This window comes from Amblyomma maculatum, chromosome 5, assembly GCF_055883805.1.
Source record: "Amblyomma maculatum isolate TAMU_Amacu chromosome 5, ASM5588380v1, whole genome shotgun sequence".
In the NCBI taxonomy this organism is placed as follows: domain Eukaryota; kingdom Metazoa; phylum Arthropoda; class Arachnida; order Ixodida; family Ixodidae; genus Amblyomma; species Amblyomma maculatum.
The window spans coordinates 109714640-109731741 of record NC_139348.1 but is presented as its reverse complement, the minus strand read 5'-3'; the positions used below and the strand labels follow the sequence as shown (position 1 = coordinate 109731741).

Here is a 17102-nt window from a genome sequence, read left to right as displayed (position 1 = left end):
CCGACCGTGGTATTAAGTCGACAATCCCGACAAGAGTAAGATTGAAATGCGTTTGGCTTAGTACTCCGCCCTGTGGGACTCCACGGGAAGTGAAATGAGATAATGTTGGGCCACCCTCAGTTTGCATGAAGTGAGATCTGTTGGATAAATAACAACTTATCCAGAAAAAAACATGACCGCTAAGCTCGGCAGCTTCCAGAGTGTCCCAAATGGCGTGGTGAGTGACGTTGTCATATGCGCTCTTTATATCCAGGAACAACGCCGCAGGTAAGCGCTTCAAAATTTTTTGGCGTTGTACAGATGATACCAGGTCCACCACGTTGTCAATTGAAGAGCGTCCACGTCGAAACCCTGACATTATATCTAGATATATGCGGTAGCGCTCCAGGTACCACACAATACTTGTAAGCAGCATACTTTCCAGTGCTTTACCAACGCAACTAGCCAGTGCAGTTGGACGGTATGATGTCAAGTCCAGAGGCGATTTGCCATGTTTCAGCAGCGAAACTAAACGGCTGCACTTCCACTCGTCTGGAACTGTACCCTCACTCCGTGATTTGTTGTAATATTCCAAAAGGGCGTGCCTAGCTTCTTGTCCAAGATTTCCAAGCGCAGTGTATGTTACACCATCGGGACCCGGCTGGAACATCGTTGAAATGTAGCGTTGCCGTTGGAGTCGATTGGCCTGCTACCCTAGCACAGAAATCTGCTACCTCGACCTTACCATGTCTTCGGTAGAGTGCGAGACATTTGAATGGGTAGAGCTGTTTAGGGGATGTTCGGAGACCACGAACGACATTCCAGATGCGTGATAAAGGCTTGCGGGGATCAAGCGTTTCACAGAATGACCGCCAACGTTTTGCCTGGAGGGCTTGAATTCGGCGCTGAATTTTCTTTTGCAGGCGCCTCGCATCTCTGAGGTCGAGGCGCGCCTTCGTGCGTCGGTATCTACGCTCTGCCCTCCGTCGCAATGATCGCAGGCGCTGTGATTCCGTATCAAATTCTGTGTAGGTAGGCATTGGGGTGAAGGAAGACGTCCCGTTTATCATCTTCTCCTTAATTTTCTCTTCAATACCTGCAGAGAGGCCTGCTGTGCAAGCATATTCCATAAGTGCTTGAAATGCCGACCAATCGATATGGCGCATTCGTGGGACAGACGTGGATGTAGAAAGGCCAATAATGATCACATATGTAAGAATGTGGTCACTTCCGTATGTTTCTATATCTGCAAACCATTGGACGTTGCTGGTAAGGCATCGAGACACAAAGGCTAAATCAAGACAGCTGCAGTAAGTTGCCCCTCGAATAAAGGTCGGTGCACCGTCATTAAGACACCGCAGGTCATGATCAGAGGCGAAGGACACAAGCTTTCTTCCCTTGAGGTTCATTCGAACACTTCCCCACATAATGTGATGAGCGTTAAATTATCCTATGATGATTCAAGGTCTAGGTGTAATCGCCATCAAGTCGCTCAATCGTGTGGCGTCAAAACGACTTGCTGGCGACATATACGCACCCGCGAGTGTAAACGTGAGATTCCGCTTCTTCAATGTCAAGCAAACGTACAGGATATCGTTGCTGGGAGAAACCGATGAGAAGCAGAAATGAGCAAACGTACAGGTTATCGTTGCTGGGAGAAACCGATGAGAAGCAGAAATGTATGACGTTCACCTGAATGTTGCAAAGGAGTTGTATGCGCTATCGTCTACTATGCCTAGCGGAGACAAGGTCAAGCCCCGTAGTTAAAACAGTCATGCTTGTTCAAGCTGGGGCGTTGGCTGCACGCGGAAACCTAAGTGTGGAGCCTACCCCGAATGTGCAAATATGCATTAAAGGAGATCATAAATCAAAATATTACAAAATGATTGGACAACTATATCTGTGTTTCGAGTTTGAGTACTTATCTAAACTTCCACTATCTCCGCGGCCTCGAGTCGTCTTACAGGCGGAAACTCTCCGATGGAACCAGAAGAGGTAGTGACATACGGTTCCGAAGATTCAAACAACCAGATGACTCAAGGTCACGTGAAACAGCACAGTTCTCCCAAAAGAGAGGCAGATGTCATTTAGAGACAGTAACTGACAGGTTCATACCCAAACCTACACATACTAAACGAAAGGCATCCTACCATATACTCGGACAGATGTCTGTAGTTAGCCGAAACACCTAGGATATATCACATCACATGGGTCTGTCAAAACATAGACGTGATTCCCCAAATACTAAACCTGAGTGCGGAGCAATGGAAGGCTTTGCTGTTCAGCGACCCCTGCGAAGACCAGCAGGGTCTGGTACAGCGAGGTGAACGGGCGGCAGTGGCCAGCGGAGCCCTACTGAGGCAACCGACCATTTTTTAGAAGTGGATGAGAACGACGGAGAAGCCTCCTGGCTATCCAACAAGGAGACACCTCTGAAGGCGCCCCAAAAACTAGAAAAATTACCGCAGGGCAAAACATTTTTCTTCCTTCCTCTTTTTCATACTCACGACAAAACCAACAACGCGTTCAGGCACACAGCAATACACGCGGGGTGAGGGGGGGGTTTGCCGTGAAGCGCGACGATATGCCGCCGAGCTTCTTCCGACGACCCGGTGCAACGGAGAAAGGACCGGGAAACCGAGCGGACCCGCTGTGAATACATGCATCGTGTATAGCGCAGATCATTGTTCATTGACAATAGTAGTGCAAAGCCAATGAAGTAGGACTGAAGGTCCGTATCATTAATTTGGCACCCTAGGCTAGTGTGACTGATGTCTGACTTTTGCATTTGAAACAGCTGGGGGATGCGCGCACACATTCCCCCACTACCAAAAATTACATGCCCCATCTGCCTCGATTGAGGAAGTGGCAGAGGTCAGCACGGGCGCAGTGCAATGCCCGCGCCTCACCCTGGAGGCTCCTCCCTCCTGACCAAGAATGCCTCGGCACCAGGTAAGTATGCCTACCTAATGCTGCGCTGCAGCATCCCATGCACTGGGGCACTAGCTAAGTCACCAGTGAGCATTACTAAAGAACAATCAATAACCGGCTATATTTGGCAGCAAACTGAAGAGGTATTGGTTAATAAAATACCGTGAGCCTTTTGATATTAATTGTTATCACGTAACGGCTTGATGCGAAATCAACTGTTATTTGAGGTTAGACATCTCATTTTTGAATCTCCACCGTGACGGTGCGCTCTCTTTTCTATATGGAGGGTTATTCAGTTTATATGAAAGGAAGGGTGCAGTATCGGTCACACATTTTTGTTTACATGTTTTGTTTACAGTGGACGAGGTCGATGGAAAAAGACTCTTGTAGATTCATCAAGCAGACATCTCTGAAGACGCCCCAAAAACCGCCAAAATAATATAGGGCTAAATAAAGTCTTTCCTTCCTGTCTTCCTTGTTTACATGAGAAATAAAGAAGAGGTTGGTTCTGCATATCGGCTCCGGTTACTCCTCTTCACGAATTCATAGGAACCACTTGGTCTGACGATGTGTAGTTCAAAGTAAAATATCCACTACTACAGTATATTACACAAACAGTACGCAAGATATCAAAACAAATGGCAAGCATCAGGAGGAGTAACACTGTTTGTTTGTTAATGGGGCTTAACACTGAAAAGTGAAACAGGATTTGAGAGATGCCATAGTAGATGTGTGTAAATGTGGAAGTCTGCACAGAACAGTACAGCCGACCGCAGGCAGCTGCGTTTCGATGAAGGCGAAACGGAGTGACATCCGTGGGCTGTGCGATGTCAGCGCACGTTAAAGAACCCCAGGTGGTCGAAATTTCCGGAGTCCTCCGCTACTGCGTCTCTCGTAGCCTGAGTTGCTTTGAGGTGTTAAAACATAGAAACCAACCCACCAGAACAGTAGTACCTAATACAATAAACACATGATATGAATAAACACTGCTTGCTTTCCGCTATCAAATAAACAAGGACCAAATAACAAAAATAAGCTTATTTGTGGTATACACAGCAAGCTACATAACAAACACGCTGAAGTAGTTGCTAGCAGAAAAAAATAATAAACTTGTTTGCGCGAACACAGCAAATGCCAATAGGAAAGACTTTAACGCACTCATTCAGAGAGAGGTAGGAGGTGTATCACTGACTAGACCAGATCAACATAACTAGTAAACAAGGATGCCACTAATATAAACGCCCAGAGTGTTGGTTTCTGCAGTGTACGTTGGGCAAGGGCGAGACTTAAAGTTCTTAGGTAAGAGCGATCACTGACTCTTCAATCGCAACCTGATGCTATGAACCCGGCAATTCAATAATAGATGAGCCACATCCTAATTTTCACGTCACACATACACATCGTGGGGTCTCTGCGCGGTCACTTTTATGAAGAAATTGCTGCTTGTAAGCCTCTTCCAAATGCTGTGAAGGAGCGTTTCTAATCTTCTGCTGTTAGACACTTTTTGGCTTTGGTAAAACAATTATTGAGGGAACCAGGGTATATTAGAAGGGTGGGATGATTCCTGATCCCGGCTGGTGTATGTCAGGCCGTGCCTGACAGCGACCACTCCAGCTTCTCGACGAAAAAATATTCTCTAACCTGGGCATAAACAACACAATGCAAGAGCACATCAAGGTTCACCTTCTAGCGCACAAACTAAGACTCATGCAGACTCAAACGGGATGGAACGCGCTGAATATACTGGGCATGAGAGATGCTTGCACAGAAATAAATAGCACAGGGAGCATACCTAAGGAGATAAGAGAGATCATTAAGGTCAACCCGATTCCCAAAAGCTTGCATCCGAAAATACACAAGGCCAAAAAAAAGGCAAGATCGGAGGCACAAGAAAGAAGCTTCGCAGGGAAAAAATATATTGTACGTCGATGCGACCACATACAAAAAAAAAAAAAAACAATACGGAGCAGTAGTCAGCGTGCTTGATCATCAGCTTAAGAAAATCAACTGCGCCTGGATCAAGAGCAACAACATTCTTGAATCTCAGGAAGAGGCAATCGCTCTCGCTATCACCCACCAAGGCGAGGAGGCTACTACACAAATAATTACGGACTCACAAGAAGCATGCAGAAGGTATTGCAGAGGACGCATATCCGCTGTGGCCATCCGCATACTCAAGGCAAAAAAATGACCTTTTAGAGATGCTTCATAATGTGGACACCCGGACATGAGACTGTCAAAGGTAGCCAACGTGCCGACGCTATCATACGCCAAACGGGAGGAGCACAACGACGGGGAACAGGACAGTGTCACCAACCAATCATTGCCTAGTTATGTAATCTGCCACCTACCACCTGCCACGGGGATACTTTTGTTTTTCGAGGCTGCGAAGCATAGAACGTCCACAGGTAGCGATATGCTCAATTCACTCTCACCATCTCATATGCATGGAGTTGCCACAATAGTTATCTCCTTCCGATTGGAATACGCCATCTGGTTCCTTGACGTCACCCATCCGTGCCAGCCAGATCACTTGCCACTTACCGCCTGTATGAGACGGATTCGTAGTTTCTCGGACCTAGAAGGCTTCAAGCTACCGACGCCACCGACACCGCCGGAGAATTATGAGGTGATAGTGCTAAAACCTGTTTTTCCAGTAACTCCGCCGTCGTCGTATCTTGTGCCGAAGTTGCAAGCGAGAAATGAAGGGCATGTTTCAGGAAGGTGATATCTGACAGGTGTCGGGGCCGTACACTGACTGGTCATCGGTTTGTGAGAACTAACGGGACTACATAGAATTTCTATCAACATTGTAGGCCACTTGTTTGACAGACTGGGTTCTGAGCAGTGACGAACAATTCCGCATGACATGGAGCATAGAATTACGTGTCGAGTTGTGACTCAAAATCTGTCAGATATTCGCACCGACGACCTTTCTTCCTCAAAGCCGTAATGAAAGGCGGCAATTTTCGGAGGGTTGTGGTGGCCGAACAAGTGGTCTCAGAGGGGTACCGCTCGTCGCTTCGTGCTGGACACGTTGGCAACCAAATTGAGGAGCTAGGAACGTAGTTCGGGTGTAACGAATTAAGCCCATCGGGTCTAATTAAGGTGGTTACCGAAATGAGCTTGTACTCTGTACGACGAGTAGCGTTGGAGGGATAGCCGAGATTATGAAGCGAGTGTGAGGACCGAAAGGGTTCAGGGAGGTGGGTCTGTTCCAGGCCCTGCGGGGCTGTGAACCTAAAGGCCGTCGCCCTTTTGAAGCTGGAGGCTCCTTTGCCACCGGTGTGTTGTATCTGCTGTGCATGCCGTTGTTTCACCCGTCATTAATTGCTTCGATGGCGTACGACGGCTTTTGCGACAGGCGTCTTTCTCCCTCCCTCTTGACCTCTCCCCTATCTGAATTATCCGCTACTCTCACGTGGGAGCCGTAGTGGCTCAGCTATAAGAGTCAGTTGGCAGGCCCGTGCAGTTTCTTTTCCACTTTGTAGCAAAGTGGAAAATGGCAGTGGAAATCGCGACAAAAGCATCGCGTTCACACACACGGGGATGGTCGCGGGAGGGGGGGGGGGGTGGAGCCCTGCCACCGAGCTGCTTACGACCACCCAGAGTAACGGAGGTTCCACGAGAATTGAGCGAGGACTGAGAAGCCAAGCGCGCTAGCCGCAAATAATATTTCGCAATAGCAGCGCAAAATCAATTAACTAGATGGCGGTGTATGAAGACCCCTTGCTTGCCAGTCGAACACTGAAGCAGTATTAACCGACTTTATCCGGTAATTGTGGTCGGAAGCCACAAGCTATCGCCTTAGTACCCATACAAATAAAATAGCTGGGCTAACATGTTGGAAGTCTGACTTTTGTATTTGCAACAGTTGGGGGACGCGCGCACGCAGTCCCCCACTACCAAAAATTACATGCCCCATCTGCCTCTATTGAGGAAGTGGCAGAGGTCAGCACGGGCGCAGTGCAATGCCCGCGCCTCGCCCTGGAGGCTCCTCCATCCTGACCAAGGATGCCTCAGCACCAGGTAAGTATGCCTAGCCAATGCTCGGCCGCAGCATCCCATGCACTGGGACGCAAGTAAAGCCACCAGTGAGTATTACTAAGGAACAATCAATCATCGAGTGTATTACGCAAAAAAAACTGAAGAAAGTTTGGTTAATAAAATGTTGTGAGTCTTTTGCAACCACATTGTTATCGCAAAATGGCTGGATGCGAACTCAAAACTGTTATTTAAAAGTTCAACATCTCATTTTTGAATCCCCAGCTTCGTAGTAGAGGTGCCGTATGTACAATAACAGATTTTTGGCTCCTCTTTCCTTATGTCAGTGTTAATCAGTTTATATGAAAGCAAAGGCGGAGTATCTGTCACACATTTTTATTTACATGTACAATAAAGGAAATGTATCTGCATTGTGGCTCCGGCTTCTTCATTTCACCCATTTATAGTAACCACTTGTTCTAACATGTACTTCGACATACCTTATCATTAATGCTACTATATAACATTACACAAACAGTACACAACATATGAAGCAGAGTTGAGCGCCGATTACCCTCCTTAAAACCGACTGTAATCTCGTAGCCACACTGCTAGTCCGTAGGGTAGCCTACCTGCAGGATTTGGTTAGCCCATACCGATCCTGCGCGGTACACCTGGAAGATCGGTGTTCACTTCGCTGATACTGACGAGAGACGTCTTCGAATACGCCTGTGCCAAAGGGATCACTGGAGCTTTTGTTTCCTGGGACCAGGCAAAGGCCTTCGACTGCGTAGAACATGGTTACTTGTTCGCCGTGCTCCGCTCATTTGGTTTTCCTGACGAATTCGTTCAGCTCCTACGCGGCCTTTACACAGACCTCAGCAGTGAACTAGTACTGAATGACCAAATTGCTGGCATCTTTTCAAACACGCGGGGAGTGCGTCAGGGGTGCCTGCTCTTGCCGGTATTCCTCATACTTTCGCTTGACCCGCTGCTGAGTAGGGTCACCGCGGACAGGCGTAATCGAGGTTTCCCATCAGTAGGACAGGAGACTGTCGTTGTAGCTGCATACGCGGATGACATTTCTCTCTTCGTACGTGACAATGATAGTTTCATTCTTTTTTTAGGCATCTTTTCGGAATACGCAGCTTTATCTGGAGCTCAGCTCAACACAAACAAAACTAGCGCTCTCCGCTTCGCTCAGTTCAGGGGCCCTTTAGCCGCCGCCGTATCGTTTGTGGACGCAGTGCGTGTACTTGGCTTGCTGTTTGAGCCAAGCGGGGTTTCTCCCCATACCTGGGACGTAGTTTTCTCGCGAGCCACGCACGCGCTTTCTGACGCAGCGCGTTTCAACCTCACGCTCGATGATAAAGTTAGTGTCGTCAAGACACGAGCGTGCGCTTTCACCCTTTATGTGGCGCGTGTCGCGACAATCCCGTGCCATGTGATGAACAGACTCGCGTTCCTTATAGGGACTTTTGTTGGGATGGCAGGACAGCGCTAGTCACCCGTCACATCCTACACCTTCCGAGGAGCAGGGGAGGCCTTGGCCTGCCGTGCATCCCGACAATGGCTCGAGTACTCGCGTTAAGGCTGGTGGAGGGGCTATTGTCTCACGAGTCTTACCCTGGTTGCTCACTCATCCTGTACTGGATGAGCCCGGCGCGTCGTGTGCTTACACCCGAATATTATCTCGGTCCACAGGCAAACAGACCTCTGCCTTTTTTACGCGAGGTTGCCGAGGCAAAGTCTACTCTTGACGCAGACCTGTCAGATGTTAACGTAGACGACCTACCAGCCATACGCATCAGCGAACTAGTCGCCGTTCGCAGGCTTTCAGCTGATGGGCAATGAGAGACCGCTGTCCCCAAATGGCGAGAAGTGGGCAACTTGTCGGCAGTCAAATGAAGTGCGAGATTTTGACTGGTTTTGGCGCTGGGGCATCCTTCCCACGGGACAACGCCTTACCAGATGGAGTATTGAACCCACTGACCAGTGTGCCAACTGCGGAGCTCCCGAGAGACTCTCCCATGATTTTTTTGAATGTGTAGTTGCGAGAACAATGTGGCGGCTCGCATATAGGATGTTTAACGTCCGCATGAACCTCGGCGTCAGGCGCCGGCGCAACCCTTTTGAACACCTTGTGTTCACTGTGGTCCTGTTCGTGTTGTGGCGTCGCAGGCGCCTCGCTGAGGCGCGCCGAAATCTCGCCCGAGCAATGTACCCAGCCTTGCAGAGGCTGCGCTTCGTCGTCTGGAAGTATCTGCCTGGACAGTTAGAAACGGACGACGAGACGCGGTTTCTGCGACGCTGGCATACGCGCTTCTATGTTGTACGGGGGAGCAGACTTGAGATGCCGGTCGTCCCTTATTAGAACCCCCCCCCCCCTCTTCAATTGTTTTCCCCTCTCTGGGGAATCACGTTTTTCAGTTTATTATGTATATATGCCACAGAGTGGTTTGTATAGTGCTTTGGTCTGTGAGTAATGTGCGTTTCTGTGTGTATGTATGTACCCAATAAATTCTCTTTACAAGCGTAAGGAGAAGTAGCGTTGTTTGTTTGTTTGTTTGTTTGTTTGTTTGTTTGTTTGTTTGTTTGTTTGTGGGTTTAACTAAGCGACACAGGCTATGAGAGATGCCGTAGCATATGTGTGCAAATGTGAAAGTCTGCAGAACAGTACAGCCGAGCTCCGCCGGCTGCATTTCGAAGGAAGCGAAACGGAGTGGCATCCGTGTGCTGTGCGATCTGCACGTTGAAGAACCACAGGTGGTCGAAACTTGCGGAGTCGTACACTACAGCGCTTCTAATAGCCAGACTTGCCTTGAGACGTTAACCTAAAAACCAACCAACTAGAGCAGTAGATAATACAATATACATGGGATACGTAAACAATGCTTGCTTGTTGCTAGCAAGTAAACAACGACCAAAGAACAAAAATAAGCGTATTATGATATACACAACATGAACTATTTGCAAGGGGAAATGTTAATAATAATCTTGTTTGCAGAAACACAGCAAAAGCAAATAGCAGATATTTTAACGCACTCATTCATAAAAGATATAGGTAGTGTAACACTGATAGACCAGAACAACCAATCTAGCAAACAATGATTCCACTTTACTCAAGGAATGATATAAACGCCCCAATAGCTCGCTTCTGCAGTGTACGTCGGACACGAGCTTAATAGCTTTTGTAGACTTGAAAGTCTTCATTCAAGAAGCTCAAGTGACTATTCAATCGCGCCTTGAAGTTATTGACCCGGCATTTCAATAACAAATGGCCACAACTTCATTTTCTTGGTCACACACACCGTGGGCTATCTGAACGGGCAATTCTGTGAAAAAATTGCTTCGTGTGAGCCTTTCCAAAACGCTAACGCTAAAGGGCCATTTCTAAACTGCTGGTGATTGACATTTCTTTGCGCACACCTGGACCGCGCCGCAAGTAAAAGGAGGAAGGTGGGAGTACTGAGCTATAGAGAGGAAAGGGGTAGTGGAGGGCGGCGGTATAATTTCGACCACCTAGGAATCTTTAGCATACTCAACGCCTCCTAGGTGGCCTTAACACAACCCGCCGCTTTGGTGGTTAAGACGCTTGGCTATACTGAACACGAGAACCCGGCCGAGTTTGAAACCGACTGGGGTGACCACGTTTCCATGGAGCGAAATGCTGCTCCGCTGCGCTGGCACAGTGCTTAAGATGCGCCACTGCTGTGCCTGAGTATCCGGGTTCGAAACGACCGCCGGCGACTGCGCTTCGATGGAGGTGAAACGGAGAGGCATCCATGTGCTGTGCGATGTCAGTGTACGTTAAGGATCCCCAGGGCGGTCGAAATTTCACTATCCCTCCACCCATCCGCTACGGCTTTCTCGTTCTCTCTCGCTCTCTGTTTATATATAAATAATATATGTGCGCGCGCGCGTGTGTGTGTGTGTGTGTGTGTGTGTGTGTGTGTGTGTGTGTGTGTGTGTGTGTGTGTGTGTGTGTGTGTGTGTGTGTGTGTGTGTGTGTGTGTGTGTGTGTGTGTGTGTGTGTGTGTGTGTGTGTGTGTGTGTGTGTGTGTGTGTGTGTGTGTGTGTGTGTGTGTGTGTGTGTGTGTGTGTGTGTGTGTGTGTGCGTGCGTGTGTGTGTGTGTGTGTGTGTGTGTGTGTGTGTGTGTGTGTGTGTGTGTGTGTGTGTGTGTGTGTGTGTGTGTGTGTGTGTGTGTGTGTGTGTGTGTGTGTGTGTGTGTGTGTGTGTGTGTGTGTGTGTGTGTGTGTGTGTGTGTGTGTGTGTGTGTGTGTGTGTGTGTGTGTGTGTGTGTGTAATTGGTTCACAGGAAATCAAAGCCGCAATATCTGCCACGCGTGCTCTTTGATTGATTGATTTATAGGAAGGGAAAGGTGCGGTAACTGTCTCACTTGTTTTCTGTGGACACCTCAACAGCGCCGTAAGGGAAGGGAGGAAGGTGGGAGTGAAAGTGGATAGAGAGAAAGGAGAGCCGTAGTGGAGGGCTACGGAGTAATTTCGACCAGCTAGGGATCTTTAACGTGCGCTGACATCGCACAGCACATGGACGCCACTTCGTTTCGCCTCCATCACATCTTAACCGCGCCGTAAGGGAAGGGAGGAAGTTAGGACTGAAAGTGGAAAGAGAGAAAGAGGTGCCGTAGTGGAGGACTGCAGAGTAACTTCGATCACCAGGGGGATCTTTAACGTTCACTGACATCGCGCAGCAAACGGACGCATTCGCATTTTGCCTCCATCGCTACGTGAGCACCTTAATCGGATTCGACCTGCCGCACTCCACATCAGTAGCCGGCCGTATTAGGCACTGAGCCATTGCGGACGTAAGACTGCTCTCGATGGAGTTAAATTCTGGATAGGACGTGGACTACAGCGAAGGCATTAAAAAAAGTATGCGGACGAGTGGACCGCGCCGAGGAATCACCGCAAATAGGCGGTCATCTCCTACACTTCTGGGAGACCCGCATAAGTCTAAGAAAAAGGGACTTCATGAAATGCGGACAGTGCAGCTACCCCAAGAAGCACAGACATACGCTGATAACGTATCCTAATCCTAGGCTAATTTTGAGACTCTTTCACGGACACACTAGGCCTTTCCAACACGGGTGATTATAAGGCGTATTATCGACCCACAGTTGCGACATACGAAAGTAACAGAACCCTAAACTGATCTGCCTACACGCTAAAATGCTGTGCCCAGGAGCTAGTTGACAAAACTATTAATTAAAGCCTTTATTTGAGCGGAAAAAACTACTATAGGTTGGTTGCTGTTAAGAAAATTAGGGAATTCGGATTGTTTGGCTTACAGCTTCTCGCTTCTTCTTGATCCTTCCTTTCGGTTTTGTTTTCCTCTGGCGTTTTCCCATACTGCTGACCTGCGCATTGTCAGTTGACTCTCTCTCTCACACTACTCGAAGCAGACTGTGTTGGCACTAAAAGCCACTTGCAACATCATCGCGGATGTAGCATATCGTGGAAAAGAACGTATTGAGTATCTGCATGATGGCCACCTCTCGCCGTCTGTTTGAAATGACGCGTGCATAGGCGCAGAGGCTGAGAGACCAACAATGGTTTACATCTACATTGTGAAGTCACTGAACCTACTGCAAAAAAAAAATACCAAACTGCGAAATCAAGAAAAGGACCCCTACAGACGTATGTGAATGCGTGGGAGGACGATCAGTGCTGGAAGTCTTATAGCAGAAAACGGAAGCCGATGATTGCTGCTTCTCTCCCTGCTGATGTAGGCGATTTCATTTGGTTAAAACAATGGCAGGCTCTACCAACAGCCGACCTCCTTGCTTCGTGGTGCGTAGCGCCCTCCGCTGCATGCCCCCAGTGCGGTCAGACAGAAACTTTAAATCATGTTTTGCTTGAACGTTGTGTAGCACGCACGTTACGGAACCGGGTGACCCTTAATTTTTATGCCAGAATGCAGTGGCAGGGTCGCCACAGGGATAGTTTCATTGATCTTATTATGTGTATAAGCATGTATATATTGCCACGAAACCTTCAAAACTGTATTTGTTGTTTTTTAACAGCCGCCGGCATACAGGCTTATCACTCTGATTCTGCACCGCGTATCAGTTCCGTAATCTTTGTTTGTTAATGCTCGATATCGCGAGTCACACCTTTATCAGTTTCGTTGTAGCGCAAGATGCACCGAGATCTATCTCGAAGATTCCGGCCACTCGTGTGTCTTTCCACAATGTTCCAGCCCGTGCTGGTAGCTGTTTGCGACGTTATCTAGATTGTTCTGTGCAGCCTTTAAATTGAGCGTTGACGAGTGTGATGGGCATTCTTTGTTCGACGATCGACCAGCACGTTTGTTTCTATCGCCGCCGCCGAGTTGCTTAGTTCGTTTGCGGGCGCAAATCAGCCCAAATAAATAGTTTCTTTAGTGCAATCATCGACCATTCATTTGTGTCGTCGACCTCGTCACCACTACGTGACATCTGGTGGAGGTGCTGCCCTTGATCCTTCAAGCGAAGACCTCAGCCGTATTCCTGTCGCCCTGGAAGACCAACCTACAGGTCACCGAGCCAGCCGCCGACTCCAAGGCCTACAACCCGAACACGGTCTGCTGCCTGACCCCATTCGATCTCGGAAGGCATCGACGCTGACAATGGCCCAGCCTACAGCACCCGTTGTTTTCGTCCAGCCCCGTGAGCCCCCCTGCTTCCATGGACGACCGGATGAAGATGCGGGAGACCGGATGGACCTTTTCGATCGTGTGGCAGAATTCAACCACTGGAACGACGCCGCGAAACTTATACAAGTCTGCTTTGTTCTTCAAGGACCAGCCCGACTTTGGTTCGAAAATCATGAGGCAACTATGAAGGATAGGGAGACTTTCAAGGAAGCGTTTCTGACTGCCTTTTCAAGCGTCGTCCGAAAAGAATAAACCCAGGCCCTCCTTCAGTCAAGACTTCAACTCCCTAACGAGCCTATCCTGGCGTACGTTGAGGAGATGAAGCGCCTCTTTCGCCGCGCCGGCGCTAATATGGCCGAAGGTGAGCGAGTCAAACTTTTAATGCGAGCCGTTAAAGAGTCGCTTTTTGCAAGTATTGTCCGAAATCCGCCAAAAACCGTGCGGAATTTGAAACGGAGGCGTCTAATATCGAGAAGGCGTTGGCCACCCGGATGCGCCACTACGAGCGACCATTTCAGCCGGACTGCTCAACCCACTACCCCAACGCATCTGCAAGCGGAGAGAACCTTCGGGACCTCATCCGGGATATCGTGCGAGAGGAGCTCCGCCGAATGCTACCATCATCGCAACAATCCCAGCTGGCGACGCTCGCGGACGTCGTCCGTGAAGAAGTTCAGCAGGCGCTGGGCTTTCCTAAAGCGATGACTCCGACGGTTCCAGAGCATGAATCAGCAGCGATGGACTATGCAGCTGCATTATGTCGTCCTGCACCCCGACGCGACCTCTCAAGCCGACACGACCTCCCAAGTCCTCGTCGCTACCATCCTGCTTCCGAAAGCCGCCCCTTGGTCCCCGCCCGCCAAGCCTACCAATGACCCCCAAGCCCCAGAAAGTGCGACGCCTGGATGACAGCAAGCAACCGAACGCTCTGCTTTCATTGTGGTGAGGCAGGACACATCCTCCGTCACTGCCCGTACAGGCGGATCGGCCTCCGTGGTTTCGCTGTCGACGCCCCACGACCCCTTCCTGGCGAGCGACCACAGGAAATCAACGACTTCCTGTGCAGCGGAGAGCACTCGTCGCCAAGGCGTCTGTCACGCTCCCCATCACCGTACAATGCCCGATTTGCGTCGCCGGGCCGCGGTTACGTGCAAGGACGGTCTCCTAGCCTCCGTAGGGGAAACTAAAGGCAGCAACCTTTGGAGGTGAGGTTGCTCAACGGCGAAAAGACGAAGATCCTCCACCGCCGACGACCACTAACGACGACGCAACCATTTCACCGCCGCTCCACACATCGACGACAACACGACCAGAGTGCAAGCCGACACCGCCGCCCACCGAAGTAACAACAGTATGCCCCGGCCATGACCTGGAGAAACGACGGAGCCGAGATCGGACACCAAGGCCCACGTGCAATACGAGGACGCGAACAAGTGACCTTGAAGTTGATATCGACGGTCAAAAAGTCACTGCCCTAGTAGACACTAGAGCTGACTATTCAGTCATTAGTGGACTGTTGGCCTCTCAGCCCAGGAAAGTTACCACCGCTTGTGCTGGAACGTCAGCAGCCCAACGGCGACGCGCACGCCCAGAAATTGTACATGTTGCACGACTGAAGCCATATTACGCGCGTTAAAGAATGTGTGGTGTTTAAACTTTGCAGTGTTTATGTTTAAGTTTCTTTGTTTTATAACATCGAGGCGACGTTTTTTGTTTTTTGAGTTGGGAGTAATGCCACGAAACCTTCAAAACTGTATTTGTTGTTTTTTAACAGCCGCCGGCATACAGGCTTATCACTCTGATTCTGCACCGCGTATCAGTTCCGTAATATTTGTTTGTTAACGCTCGATATCGCGAGTCACACCTTTATCAGTTTCGTTGTAGCGCAAGATGCACCGAGATCTATCTCGAAGGTTCCGGCCACTCGGGTGTCTTTCCACAATGTTCCAGCCCGTGCTGGTAGCTGTTTGCGACGTTATCTAGATTGTTCTGTGCAGCCTTTAAATTGAGCGTGGACGAGTGTGATGGGCATTCTTTGTTCGACGATCGACGAGCACGTTTGTTTCTATCGCCGCCGCCGAGTTGCTTAGTTCGTTTGCGGGCGCAAATCAGCCCAAATAAAGAGTTTCTTTAGTGCAATCATCGACCATTCATTTGTGTCGTCGACCTCGTCACCACTACGTGACAATATGCACTTTGGAAGAGGAGGGGTCTGACTATTTTGCGGGGACAACCGCAGAAAGCCATGTTTCTAATTCTGTTGAAGGCCTCGCCTGCAGAAAAGTGGTCCGCGAGCCATGGTCTCGCCCGACGAGTGACAATTAGTTGCAGTATTTTTAAAACACCGGTTTATTTCCGGATAACGCAAAAGCATTCAATAAAAGAAACAAACAAAAGAAGCGCCACTGCGCTGGAGACATGATGTCGTCGAGCACGACAATACACTGCCAAGGATAAAACCGAACGAGGGTCAGCGCTTTATCGCCCCAAACAAAACACACTGCGGCGCAAACAGAGCGAGCGATGGCGCCAAAGCCCTAACTGCGGAACAAGTGGCATCGCTCCTCGCGAGGCAACAAGTGATGAAAATACGCCTAGGTCATTGCTGGAGACACTCCTTCCATCTTCGTGTCGCCGGTCTTCTTTCCGTCGTCCGTGACGCTCGCTGACCTCCCCGCCGGGGCAAAAGCCTCGCGCCTTGCTTCCGACGCCCTTATTTCAAGGCCGATCGCTTATCTACCCTCATCTTTTCGCCGCTAACAACCCGTCCCCAAGATTGGCTGCTCGCTGATGCGCACTCGCGCTGCCCGCGCGAACACCAATACAAATAGGTAAACGCGCGCGCGGTTTAAAACACTTAAATGGTCTGCGGAGCCCCAAACTCTCCTCCCCCCCCCCTCCCTCCTCTCAAAACAGGACACCTCCGGAGGCGTATAGGATAAGAACAATGCTATACACACATTTAAATGAACTGTAAACACTGGGGGAGGAAGAATTCCTCCGAAGTTTTTCAACAAGATTTATCTTTGTTGTGAACAGCAGAGTGACCGCGCCAATCTTTCTATTCTAGGAAGGGAAGCAAGGGTTCTTGACTGGCATGATGTCCGAATCCATAGAGTAAGAACGGTACACAAGTGTTATTGTTGCAAAGAACCTGTATGAGATATATATTAAGTGCATGCACATGTCTTGGTGCTTGCCAGACCAATATGTGTCCCGGAAAAAAATGTACTTTACTTTTGTAGAAGAGTATGGAAATTATAATTATCTTAAACAGCTGTACTTACTGTCATATGTTGCAATGGCATGTTGTATTGCGAAGCTTGATCGCATCTGGTGTACACACAGATACAATCTAGTGTATCTGATGTACACGCTGTACGCAGTTCTTGACAGTGGGCGCATCTGTTCTCTTTCAGTGCTTCCTGTCTGCCGTGCAAACCCTTCTAAAGTATATGTGGGTCTAGGCTTCATTTGCTATAACTGTGTTTACAAATATCTCTTACGAAGCAGAATGCGCACTGTTATCCAAAACCGGTGTTGGTGTTG

The 17102-nt window shown here is 49.1% G+C and overlaps 2 non-coding genes across 2 annotated transcripts; both read right to left on the bottom strand.

The window, feature by feature from the left end:
* Nucleotides 1–2776: 2776 nt before the first annotated feature.
* LOC146189228 (U1 spliceosomal RNA) lies at nucleotides 2777–2939 on the bottom strand. Its single transcript, XR_014707738.1, has one exon. It is a non-coding gene; the product is annotated as a U1 spliceosomal RNA (small nuclear RNA).
* A 3845-nt stretch (nucleotides 2940–6784) lies between these two features.
* Nucleotides 6785–6947, bottom strand: LOC146189227 (U1 spliceosomal RNA). The gene has a single exon (XR_014707733.1). It is a non-coding gene; the product is annotated as a U1 spliceosomal RNA (small nuclear RNA).
* Between the last annotated feature and the right edge of the window lie 10155 nt (nucleotides 6948–17102).